At 40.9% G+C, this 12,081-nt stretch overlaps 1 pseudogene; it reads right to left on the reverse strand.

The window, feature by feature from the left end:
* Positions 1 to 10,441: 10,441 nt before the first annotated feature.
* On the reverse strand, positions 10,442 to 11,637 carry LOC143933382 (short transient receptor potential channel 2-like; annotated as a pseudogene).
* Positions 11,638 to 12,081: the final 444 nt, after the last annotated feature.

Here is a 12,081-nt window from a genome sequence, read left to right on the forward strand (position 1 = left end):
ACAACCCCCATACCTCTGGACCCCTTTACATTAGACAGCCCCTGTGCTTCTGGACCCCTTTACATAACACAGGCATCGCAACCTCTGGACTCCTTTACACACAGCCCCATGGCTCTGGACCCCTTTATATTATACAGCCCCCATACCTCTGGACCCCTTTACATTACACAGCGCCCACACCTCTGGACTGATTACAATTAAACAGCCCCTAGCCCCGCAGCTCTGCCCTTTCCTACCTTATTCAGGCATGTAGAGCGGAAGATACAGCAAAGCGGAGCAAAAAGCAGGCAGCAGAATGGTGGTCCTAGCAAGCAATCACCTGCTGGTTCATTTAGAAAGTTAACGCCAGCAGCTCCCGCTGTCTGTTCAGCGCTGCTGTTTCTCTCTCCCATTCTGCCTCCTGCTCTGCTCTCCAGTGTTAGTGAGTGGCGGACGCAATCCGGCCACCCGCCCTGGGTGTCGCCCCTTGGGCGATGCCACTGTTTAGCTGTAATGCATATTAGACATGTGCACACTGAAATATTTTGTTTCGGAATTTCGTTTTTGTCTGAAAAATAAATTTATTTAGTTACTCCTGAAATTCGGTTCCCACTATTGTTATTAGTTTTTTTTATTTATTAATCATCATCGTCTGCCTAACTTCTGCATACTTTCAGCTATTAAAGCCATTCAACTTTTGAAATGTTCAGCTCTTTCAGCTGATGTGTGCTCTTCTTCAACTTTTCTACTATTTATACGTTTTAAAATATTAAGCTTTTTAACACTTTTTTAACATTGAAATCAATGAGAGCATGCTTAAAATCCATAAAATCTTCTTCCGCTGCCAAAAGTTTCAGCTCCATCATACTTTCACCTACAGACGGCCAAACAAACTTTAAAATGTTCACAAAATATTCAGCTATCTGGCTATATCTTTTCAGTTTGATATATTTTACATATTTTGTGAAAAAGCTGTTTAAGTTTAGTGATCATTTCAGAAAATGTCATTAAATTTAGGGTATCCAGGCTTTTGTTGTCTGTTTTGTTTTGTTTACCAACACTTCTTATACACAGTGATAGGCAGTGGAGGAGAGCACAGACACACCATGTACTGATTTATAATAGAGGAATATAATGGGGCAGTTTTGATGGGGGCAATATGATGGAGCAGTTTTGATGCTATTCAGCATTCCCACACATTTTCTCCAGGAAATGCATTTTCAAGTTTGTCTTGTTTCGTTAAAAAATGCATTCGTCTGAAAATCTGAAATAATTAAGGTCGAATCTGTCATTAAAGGCTAACAGTGTCTGTCGAATGTTCTAAGAGGATTCGACGGAGCAGCTAAACTGTACAACGCCGCAATCGTACATTTCCGGTTGAATGCTCCACCTACAAGCTATAGTATAATTCTAATGTTGTATGACACTAGTAATAATTATGTTTCTTAATTATTATTACTAGTCAATGAACATTAGAATTCTTCTATAACCTATGGGTTGATATTTGACCATAAATGTCCACTCACGGTGACTGCTTCGTCGAATCTTCATATCGAATCTTTTCTCTCTATGTGGAATAATCTTGGACTAATAGAGCTAAGGTTAGGCACATTTGACCACAGGTTCGATGGACTCAGATCGCTATTGTCAGTGTCATGGCGAATCTCCTATCTATATCGAACTGTTGTCACAACAAAAACGAAAATAAAGCATTTGTTTACGTCGGATCTTTAGTTTTTTCGGATTTTGCACATTGTTAAAACGATAACAAAAATACCCAAAATTCAGACGAAAATGCATTCAGATGAAAACGAATGCACATGTCCCAAGTACTAGTATCACTGGAATGTGCACACAAAATATTGAAAGTGACAAACAATGATCCCAGCGCCCTATGCAGTAAGTCAAAACTCACCCTAACAAGCTGCTATCATACAAAAGGACAAATCACAAAAATATATAGTATACCGTATCCGTACCCTAATTACCCCGCATATACTATATTGACAGCGCTAAAACAAAAAAGGGAAAATAATCAAAAAATAAAATATAATAAATATATAGAGGATAAAATATAATAAATATATGGAGGATAATAATTCAGTGTCTAAAAAAAGTCACTAGCAAGTGTCCATAATATCTCCAAACATATATGACTCAATATTCAATTGAGCTATCACACTTTGGAAAAAAGTTCAGAAAAGAAGATCCATCTCCGAAGAAGAAAACACCAGTGTGCGAAGGGTCTGACGGCCGGTGACACCCCTTATGGTAATTCACTCACCAGAACCCAAAGGGTTAACAGGCACTTCACTACGGCTGTAGAAGTAGTCCCACTAGTGTCCCTCCGGAAAATCGTCTTATCAGAACACCATAGGTTCCTCTCTCTCGGGCTCCCTGCTCTCTCACCGATAAGAGTTCACTTAATTCTCATTCACAGCCCCAGATCCACATATAGAAAACAATAAAATATAGATTCCATAGTGCAACACAGCTTTATTCATTAAAAACACTCATGCGCTTAAAATCATACGTACACAATGTGCACAGCAAAAATGTCACATTTAAAATGTCGCTTGCAGTGATAACGAGGTGGTCTCACCGCAGTCCTGAGCGCGTTTGGTCGAATACTGCCTCAGCTTCCACGGCGGGTCCCGGGTAACCACTCCGAATAGCCTGCTCTGGTGACGTATAGCTGCCTGGTCACGCCCATACGCGTTTCGTCATCACGTCTTCGTCCGTGGGCGTGGCCAGGCAACGCAGCTAGTCCATTTAAATACCTTGCGGGGCGGGAAGCCAGATCAAAATAACGCCCACGTCCGGCCCCCTCTCCTCGCATTCGATGTGACAATGTAATGACATCGCCGTATAAGCGATCGTCATAACAACGGCCTGCTAAAAATCACTATCTAGCTTAAGGGGAAGGAAATGAAGAAAACCTTCTGCTTTGTTCATTGTTACATGATTAGGTCCCGCCGTGCAAGCCATCAGCATACCGGCCAGGATACTGATAACAGAACCTTATCCTTATTGCCTATCTAAAATACCTGTATGCCTACCCCATCACCTATATTAGTTTAAACAGGGCATATCATTACTATGATATAACAAATCCGGGGCATACTGCTGTAGATATTATGAGTCTACACTAAACCATATTACAATATGTCAAAGTCACCTATGTGCAAACTATAAGTGATCAAAATTATCACTCACTGATCGACCAATAAGCACAAAATCCCAATTATCCAGTCTAGATGACAGAGGTGAGAAAAAATGAAAATGAAAATAAAATGATATGATGGAAAAAAATGTATAAAACAAATAAATAAAATTAAAAATAAAAAATAAATAAAGGTGAAAATAAAAATAAATAAAAATAAAAATAAAAATAAAAATAAAAATAAAAATAAATATAAAAATAAAAATAAAATTAAAATAAATAAAATAAAAAATGAATAAACGTCAAAATAAAATAAAGAAAATAAATAAACAGAACTGTGAAAATGAAATAAAAATAATGATGATACAAATGGGAATGAAAAATAATAAAAGAGAATAAAAATAAATAAAAATGAAAATAAGAACAAAATTGCTGAATATTAGAACCCATGCATTGGATGATAACAATACGCTCAAACTCAAATCCCAACTTTTCTATAATAAATAAAATCAATAATCACTAATAAAGCAGTTAATATCTAACTCTATGTTCAAACCAAAAGGACTCAAAGTATTTGTACGGAAAATCCATTCCGTTTCTCGCTTGGATATCTCCCGGACTAGGTTGCTGCCCTTCCAATCAGGAAAGATCCTATCCACTCCCCAAAACTTGAGTCCAGTTGGGTCCCTACCATGTTCACGTCTAAAATGTAGGGAAACACTATGTTCTTTATAACCGATGGAGATGTTATAAATATGTTCTGCTATCCTGGTGCATAGCTTTCTTTTAGTACGTCCTACATACATAAGCCCACACGGGCACTGAAGGACATATACTACATGCGTGGTAACACATGTAATGAATTGATCGATTTTGAAATTTTGTCCATTACCAGTAGAGGTGAACTGGACCAACCCTCTTAGATGATTACAAACTGATTTGCAAGCCCGGCAGTTGCGACAGGCATAAAAGCCAGCTCTATCCCAAAACATAAGTGGTTTAGAGGGAGGATCCAGAACCTTTTTAACTAATTTATCCCCAAAGGAGGAGTTCCGCCTATATATAAACCTAGGTCTATCCGGAATGACATCCCTGAGAGTCTTATCCAATTTAAGAATATTCCAATATTTATGGATAATACCCTCCACCTCTTTATATTGAGTATGTAGAGTACTAATAAAACTCCATTCCTGTGTGTTTCCAGTTTTATTTTCTTTGGGTCGTAAACATTGTTCCTGAGGAACCCGAAGAACCCGTTGTAACTCTTGGTCCAAAATCTCAGCTGGGTAACCCTTTTCAACAAATTTGTCTCTAACTAGGGACACTTGTGTCAGGTAATCAACATCAGAAGTACAGTTTCTCCTCACACGGAGAAACTGTCCCTTTGGAATCCCCCTTAACCAAAGGGGGTGATGACCACTATGAATGGGGATAAAACTGTTTCTGTCCGTGGGTTTGAAAAACACCTTTGTGGATAGGTTAGTCCTCTCTCTCATTACTGTTACATCGAGAAAATTAATAGTTTGTTTACTCCAACTAAACTCTAATTTAATATTGTTGTTATTATTATTTAAACTATCGGAGAAGCTCATCAAGGAATCCTCAGTGCCCTGCCAAATGAAAAACAAATCATCAATATACCTTTGATAAAATAATAGTTCACTTCTTCGATTTGCAAAGATGCGAAAATCCTCCCATTGGCTCATAAATAAATTAGCCAAACTTGGTGCGAACTTTGAACCCATCGCCACCCCTTTCTTTTGGTTATAGAGTTTGTCATTATACCAAAAGTAGTTGTGAGAGAGGCAAAACTCAAGAGACATACTCAAAAATTTCTTCTGGATAAAAGGCAAATCATCTCTCTGGGAGAAAGCCCAGTTGAGAGCCAACAGAGCGTCCTCATGTTGTATAATAGTGTAGAGCGAGAGAGGAACCTATGGTGTTCTGATAAGACGATTTTCCGGAGGGACACTAGTGGGACTACTTCTACAGCCGTAGTGAAGTGCCTGTTAACCCTTTGGGTTCTGGTGAGTGAATTACCATAAGGGGTGTCACCGGCCGTCAGACCCTTCGCACACTGGTGTTTTCTTCTTCGGAGATGGATCTTCTTTTCTGAACTTTTTTCCAAAGTGTGATAGCTCAATTGAATATTGAGTCATATATGTTTGGAGATATTATGGACACTTGCTAGTGACTTTTTTTAGACACTGAATTATTATCCTCCATATATTTATTATATTTTATCCTCTATATATTTATTATATTTTATTTTTTGATTATTTTCCCTTTTTTGTTTTAGCGCTGTCAATATAGTATATGCGGGGTAATTAGGGTACGGATACGGTATACTATATATTTTTGTGAATGCACATGTCCAATGCATATTACAATTTTGATCTAAACCTATGCCAAAGGTTAGCCATTGTAACAACTAGGGGCCTGAACGAGTGACCATCTACTGTATGTCTTTATCAATCCCAGACAGTCACAACTGATTGCTCTACAAAACAGTGGCGGCTGACGGCTTTTTTTTGTTTGTACCATGTGATCACTGTGACCAATCAACAACTAGCAACACAAATAAATCACCTTTCTTCATAAATGTAGGCCAAACTGTATTCTGCTACATTTCTTGGTGAAAATAACCCAAATCAGTGTATAGTATTTAGTCTGTAGAAAAGTCCACAAACTATGGTATATATCTGAAAATCTGTCAATTCTGATATAATGATGGCCTATGTAATTTCTTGAGACCAACAAAATGCCACCGGGACACTACAAATACCCCCCAATTGACCAGTTGACCAATTGACCAGTTCAGTACAGCATCATCATATTTTTTTCTAATTTTTTAAAAATATTTTTTCATTTTATTTACATTTATTTTTACGCACTGTGGCCAGACCAATACAGTGTTATCATAGTAAAATCAGGATTTATTTATTTATTATTATTTTTTTTTTACATGCTATGTTTTCTTGTAGCAGTGAATTTTTAGAGCCTATTTTTTTATGTGGATAATTGATTTCACTAGATTTGTTTGGTCTATGACTCTGACAGAGAGATATCTCATAGGGCGAGAGCACCACTGGGACGGAAAGTTACGGACAAATATAGTAACATATTTAGAAGTCCTAACCCTTCTGCTTTGCTGAAAATGTGTTTTTTTTTGTTTGTTTTTTTGCATGCCCCTATTGGAGAAACTTCCCATCACTTCCTGTCCTGAAAGGATGTAGGGTGACATCTTCCTACAGTTTTAAATTTAGGTGGGGTTAAGGTAGGGAATAATAGTAAAAAGTAGGGAATGCTATTCTGAACCAAACTGTATTTTTAATGCTTATTGTATGTGCAGAGGCATTAAGTTAACCATCTTGGTCAACGTAAAACAATTGGCTGAACACTATAGTTATAAAACAAAACAAAAATCTCCATTTCTTCAAACTAATAGTTATTTCATAGCTAACAGTTATGAAAACCATTGTTTTAACAAAACATTTGCAACTGTTATTAATCCTTTATTTGAGCAATACATGCAAGTGAATATTAACTATGTGACAGCGGGTTTCTCGCTGACAGCTGAATATAAACAAGACATGCAATTAAAAATTATGAACAAAAAAAAACTGATTTTTTTTAGCAATTTTAATGATTTTTATTTTTCTGTGGAACACCAGTTTAAGCATTTGCAGAATCACAGAAAATGATCGCTGTCATTTTTTATAATATGATTACCTCCTATGGTTGTCAGCTCCATCTAGTGGCCATAATTCAGTATTTTATTAAATACCTCAATCATAAAAGAAGGCTACTGCAGTAGATGGAGCTGATGATAGGGAATAATTTTATTATAAAAAAAAATATGGTGACCATTTATTATGTCGGTGCAAATGTTTAAGATATCTGCACAGTGATTTTTTTAATTTTATTTTTTATACATAGACCCTAATGTGGTATTATATCTTTTTTTTATGTAAGCCTTATCTAATGGCCATAATGTGGTATTTTTCTGAAATACCTCAACCAAAAAATAAAAAGTACCGCAGTATGGCCTGTAAATGGAGATGACAATCAAAAGAAATTATCATATTACAAAACATACAGCAATTAATTGTTGTGCATGTGCAAATGTTTAAGATATCAAGACAGCATGTTTTAAACATACAGTAGACCCTAAAGTGTTTTATATATATATATATATATATATATATATATATATATATATATATATTATGACCCCTGTGACATCATCAAGTTTGTAAAATGTCTACATGGGCAACTGCTGAGTGATGAGAGGTCAGGTTCTTTTAAAGGACAATGGGTGCACCCCCAGAACTACATCTCTCAGGAACCCATTCCCTGCACACAGTGTGAACAGGGTCCTGGAAGTAAATGCAGCAGTCATAGGCATGCGCACGGGGTGTTAATGTAGCCAAATTCCGTCTGTCTCCCGAGATCTCCATCTTTGGCGCTGAGGGTAGTGAGATACCCAGAGGAGGGCGGCTGTGTTGTTGGCTGTCATCTCTCCCCTCCCTGCCATCACCCTACTACTTTTGCAGTAACTTTCCACCCTCGCCCCGCCACAAGGAGTGTATAACCCACGCTGCCTGTGAAACAGTTTCACATTCAGCAGATGTGCAAAAGTGCTTGCAGGGAGAAAGACCAGCTGTCAAAAATCAGTGGTGATGTCTGGGTTGGGCAGGACCAAACAGCTAACAAACTCCAGCCAGTGGGATGGGGTCTGGGCAGGCCACTACATTTATATGGCTCCACCCCTTTCTTAAGCAGCCCAATCATTGGCTGGTGTTTGATAGCTGATTGGCCCCGCCCATACCTGACATCGCCGCTGAGTTGACAGCTAGTCTTCTCCCTTCAAGCAGCGACATTACCTGACAGTTTCACATACTGAGTGGCTCTTATAAATCTCATTATCTGCTGCATGTGAAACTCCCCTCTCTCCTATCAGTGCCCATCAGTGCTGCCAATCGGTGCTGCCCATCAGTACTGCCTATCAGTGCCAATTAGTGCTGCCTATCAGCAACAATCAGTCCTGTCAATCAGTGCCTATCAATGACAACGAGTGCCCATCAGTGCTGCCTATCAATGCCAATAAGTGCCCAAAAGTGCTGCCTATCAGTGTCACCTATCAGTGTCACCTATCAGTGTCATTCAGTGCTGCCTATCAGTGCTGCCAGTCATTACCAATCAGTGCTGTCTATCAGTGCCGCCTATGAGTGCCAGTCAGTGCCATCTAGCAGTGCCCATCAGTGCTGCCTATCAGTACCAATTAGTGCTGCCAATCAGTGCCACCTATCAGTGCCCATCAGTGCTGCCTATCAGTGCCAATCAGAGCCCATCAATGCTGCCTATCAGTGTCCATCAGTGCTGCCAATTAGTGCCCATTAGTGCTGCCAATCAGTGATGCCAATCAGTGTAACCTATCAATGCCTATTAGTGCCACCTATCAGTGCCAGTTAGTGCCCATCTGTGATGCATATCAGTGCCAATCTGTAATGCCAATCAGTGCCTCCTATCAGTGCCAATCAGTGCCGCCTATCAGTGCCAATCATTTCTGCCTCACAGTGCCACCAATCAGTGCCCATCAGTGTTGCCAATCAGTGGCAATCAGTTCTGCCAATCAGTGCCCATCTGTGTTGTGAATCAGTGCTACCTATCAGCATCTATCAGTGCTGCCAATCGGTGCCACCTATCAGTGGCAATCAGTGGCAATTATCAATGCCCATCAGTGCTACCTTTCAGTGCTGCCAATCAATGCCCATCATGGCACTGACTGTCCATAAAGACATGGATGAGTGACTTTGGGGTGGAGGAACTTGACTGGCTTGCAAAGAGTCCTGACTTCAACCCGATAGAACACCTTTGGGATGAATTAGAGCAGAGACTGTGAGCCAGGCTCTCTCATCCAACATCAGTGCCTGACCTCACAAATGCGCTTCTGGAAGAATGGTCAAACATTCCCATAGACACCCTCCTAAACCTTGTGGACGGCCTTCCCAGAAGAGTTGAAGCTGTTATAGCTGCAAAGGGTGGGCCAACTCAATATTGAAAGAAGAATTTGAGAATATGTGTATATATAAATTCGGATGCACACCCTAATGCAATAGGCTGTGCATGCCTATACCAACAGTATTATATTACTAAAACATAATGTAAGTGTATGTGGGACAGAGATGGGTGAGGATAGGTAGAGTTGGGTAGAGTTCTGTAGTCCAGCATGCAAGGCTGACAACATTGTTTAGGATTTCAGTACAGAAGAGGTGAAAAGTTAGGATCAGACTGGATTTCTCACATATCAACAGATATTTCTCCGGTACTTGCGTTATTTCTAAAGGGTTAAAACATGAGAAATGTGCATTTATAAAAGAGATGGATTTTTTTTTTTTTTTACCAGATATACATTTTATAGTCCACTAAAATGTAATTGTCCCTCTCATAATGAGCAATAATGACAGAGCTCCTCCCTTTATATTATTAGGACTTTGTCCCGGGTAAAAGAAAAATAACATCTTGCAATTTCATACATAAAGAGAAAGTTCTGGGACTGGCCATTTTTTTTCAGTAGGTATAAAGATTTATTATAGAGTCTATACATTTATCTTATAGAAAACTATTGTATTAAACCTTAGATTTAAAAATGTTCCTGATTGCACCATGAGCAGGTGGGTGACAGGTCCACTTTAGATTTTGGGAAAGAACTCAAATAATTTGGTGCAAATATATTTCCAAGAACCCATGCAGTGCCCGCCGTTGGCGGTGTATGACATGCCAGACCCATGACATAGCATTTCAGCGGCCAACATGGAGCTATAAAGCCTTGTACACACGGTCGGAGAATCCATCGGAATGAGTCTTATCGGACCGTGTCGTCGGATAATCCGACTGTGTGTGGTATGCATCGGACTGATTCCGTCCGAATCTCCGTCGGACCCAATTTTCCAACATGTTGGAAATATTTTCCAACCAACTGGTTCGATCGGACATACTCCGATCATGTGTAGAGAATTTTGATCGGACCAAGTGCCACGCATGCTCAGATCAAATTCCTACATCAAAGCTATTGGCTACTAGTCCCATCGTAACAAAATTACGTCATCACGTTCTGAATGATCGGATTTTTCGACAACTTAGTCCGACCGTGTGTATGCAACAGTTTCGGACAAGATACGACGGGCAAAATCCGACAGACAAAATCCGACGGATTTGGTTGGCAGAATGTCCGACCGTGTGAACAGGGGCTAAGAGGTTTGACGGCAGGAGGACTCCACTGGTCATGACGAAGAATCACTCTCCACACATGCTGGCATGTCGTTCTATCTCAATGCTCTGGAACCGGGATGGACACAGCGGGCATGTGACCCAGGACTCTGGAACATCCCGAATTACCTGGAAGCCATCCCGGGAATCGTCGTCCGAAGACGATATGACAATATTGGGCGGCTGATACACTTCCCCGCAGCTAGAGGCGTGAACAGGAAGGACATTGGCAGGCAAGTACCCTGCACAGATAGGACAACAGCTTGTGTCAGTCCCAGGAGGGAGCCATGTTGGGTACTGGCTGTCACCTTCTTTTCTCTGTGGATTACCAGACGGTCTCCTCCCTCTCTCACAAGTCCCTACTGTTCTCTGCCTGCCTCTGTTGGGTGGATTTCCACAACACTTTAGTTTGTTGGGTGTCACAGACGCCTCAGGACAAGAACAAGAGGACACCGGGCTCTCCCCATGCTGGCTGTCACCCTCTCCAGGCTGTAGGGGCGTGGGAGGACTCGATGGCGATGTGATGGGATGGCTGCGTTTATATGACTGAGTTGCAGATAGCACCATGTAGACTGTGCGGCTGAGGTATGGGGTGCGGGGAGAACGTGGGGACATGACCTGCTGCGGCCTCTCCTTTATCCTTTCCTCTCTAGGATCTCGGCTGTTGCTATCCTCTTCTTTCTGAAGTTTTCCTGGAAGCATGCCGGAGAGGAGAGATGACTTATATTCCTGATGAGTATTGGTTTCCAGAGAGCGGTTCTGATCCTCTTCTTCCAGAGCAGATCGAAGGCGTATAAAAGACAGGCCGAACTGTGCCTGCTTGTTGAAGGGCTGACTGCAGGTGATTCATAGTCAATCCCATTTCTCACCAGCAGTCTCTTCCAAAAAGTCTCCTTCTTTAAACATCCGGACCCCTCTGGCGTTCTTCTCCAGTTTAGAGTCTGCTGGGGACATTAGGGTGGCTGTAGGTAGCAGAGGGACAAATGGTTTACCTACAAGTCTACTGGAGAGGCCAACGTCACTCTGGAAGAAGGCTGATCCACTGTTTCCGACATCAATATAGGCAATATGACTGGCTCACTCTAACTGCAGCTCAATCTTCAGCTGTGGTCCCGGGGGCAGTTAAGCCATGGCTGGATATGGTTACTCAGAAGATTGTCCACAGCCTACCTGGGATCCTGGGAGCTGAAGGAGATGGCATGCTGGATTCTGATTGGAGCCATCAGGTTCTGGAATAAAGAGTCTGAACTTCCCGCGCTCCTCCCTGGACTGGCCATTTTTATCCCAATTAAAGTCACAGAAAAACATATGCGATCAGAGAGACCTTTCGCTAACTTTAATTTTCTTAGTTGTATGCCCACTTCCATCTTGCAACAGCTATGCAAGGTGTTTTTAAATATGAATTTTCATTTAAATAGCCACTGTGCTCTGTAATGTGACAGGCATGGCCAGACACACTCCCTCCCCTTCTCTTAAAGGGTAAGTTCACCTTTACAGAAAAATCTAAACTTACACAGGACCCCCTCCTCATCCCCCCGCTCCCGTTGACCTGGAGCCCGGCGATCACCCATTAGGAGACCTCGTATAGCTCCCTCACCGGTCCAAGGCCTAGAAATCCCCTCGGCTTACGCTCCTAAATGTACCTCGTCAGGAGGTATGTTTGGGAG

Source organism: Lithobates pipiens, unplaced genomic scaffold (genome assembly GCF_037356315.1).
Source record: "Lithobates pipiens isolate NorthernLeopardFrog02 unplaced genomic scaffold, aLitPip1_a1.2 Scaffold_27, whole genome shotgun sequence".
NCBI lineage: Eukaryota > Metazoa > Chordata > Amphibia > Anura > Ranidae > Lithobates > Lithobates pipiens.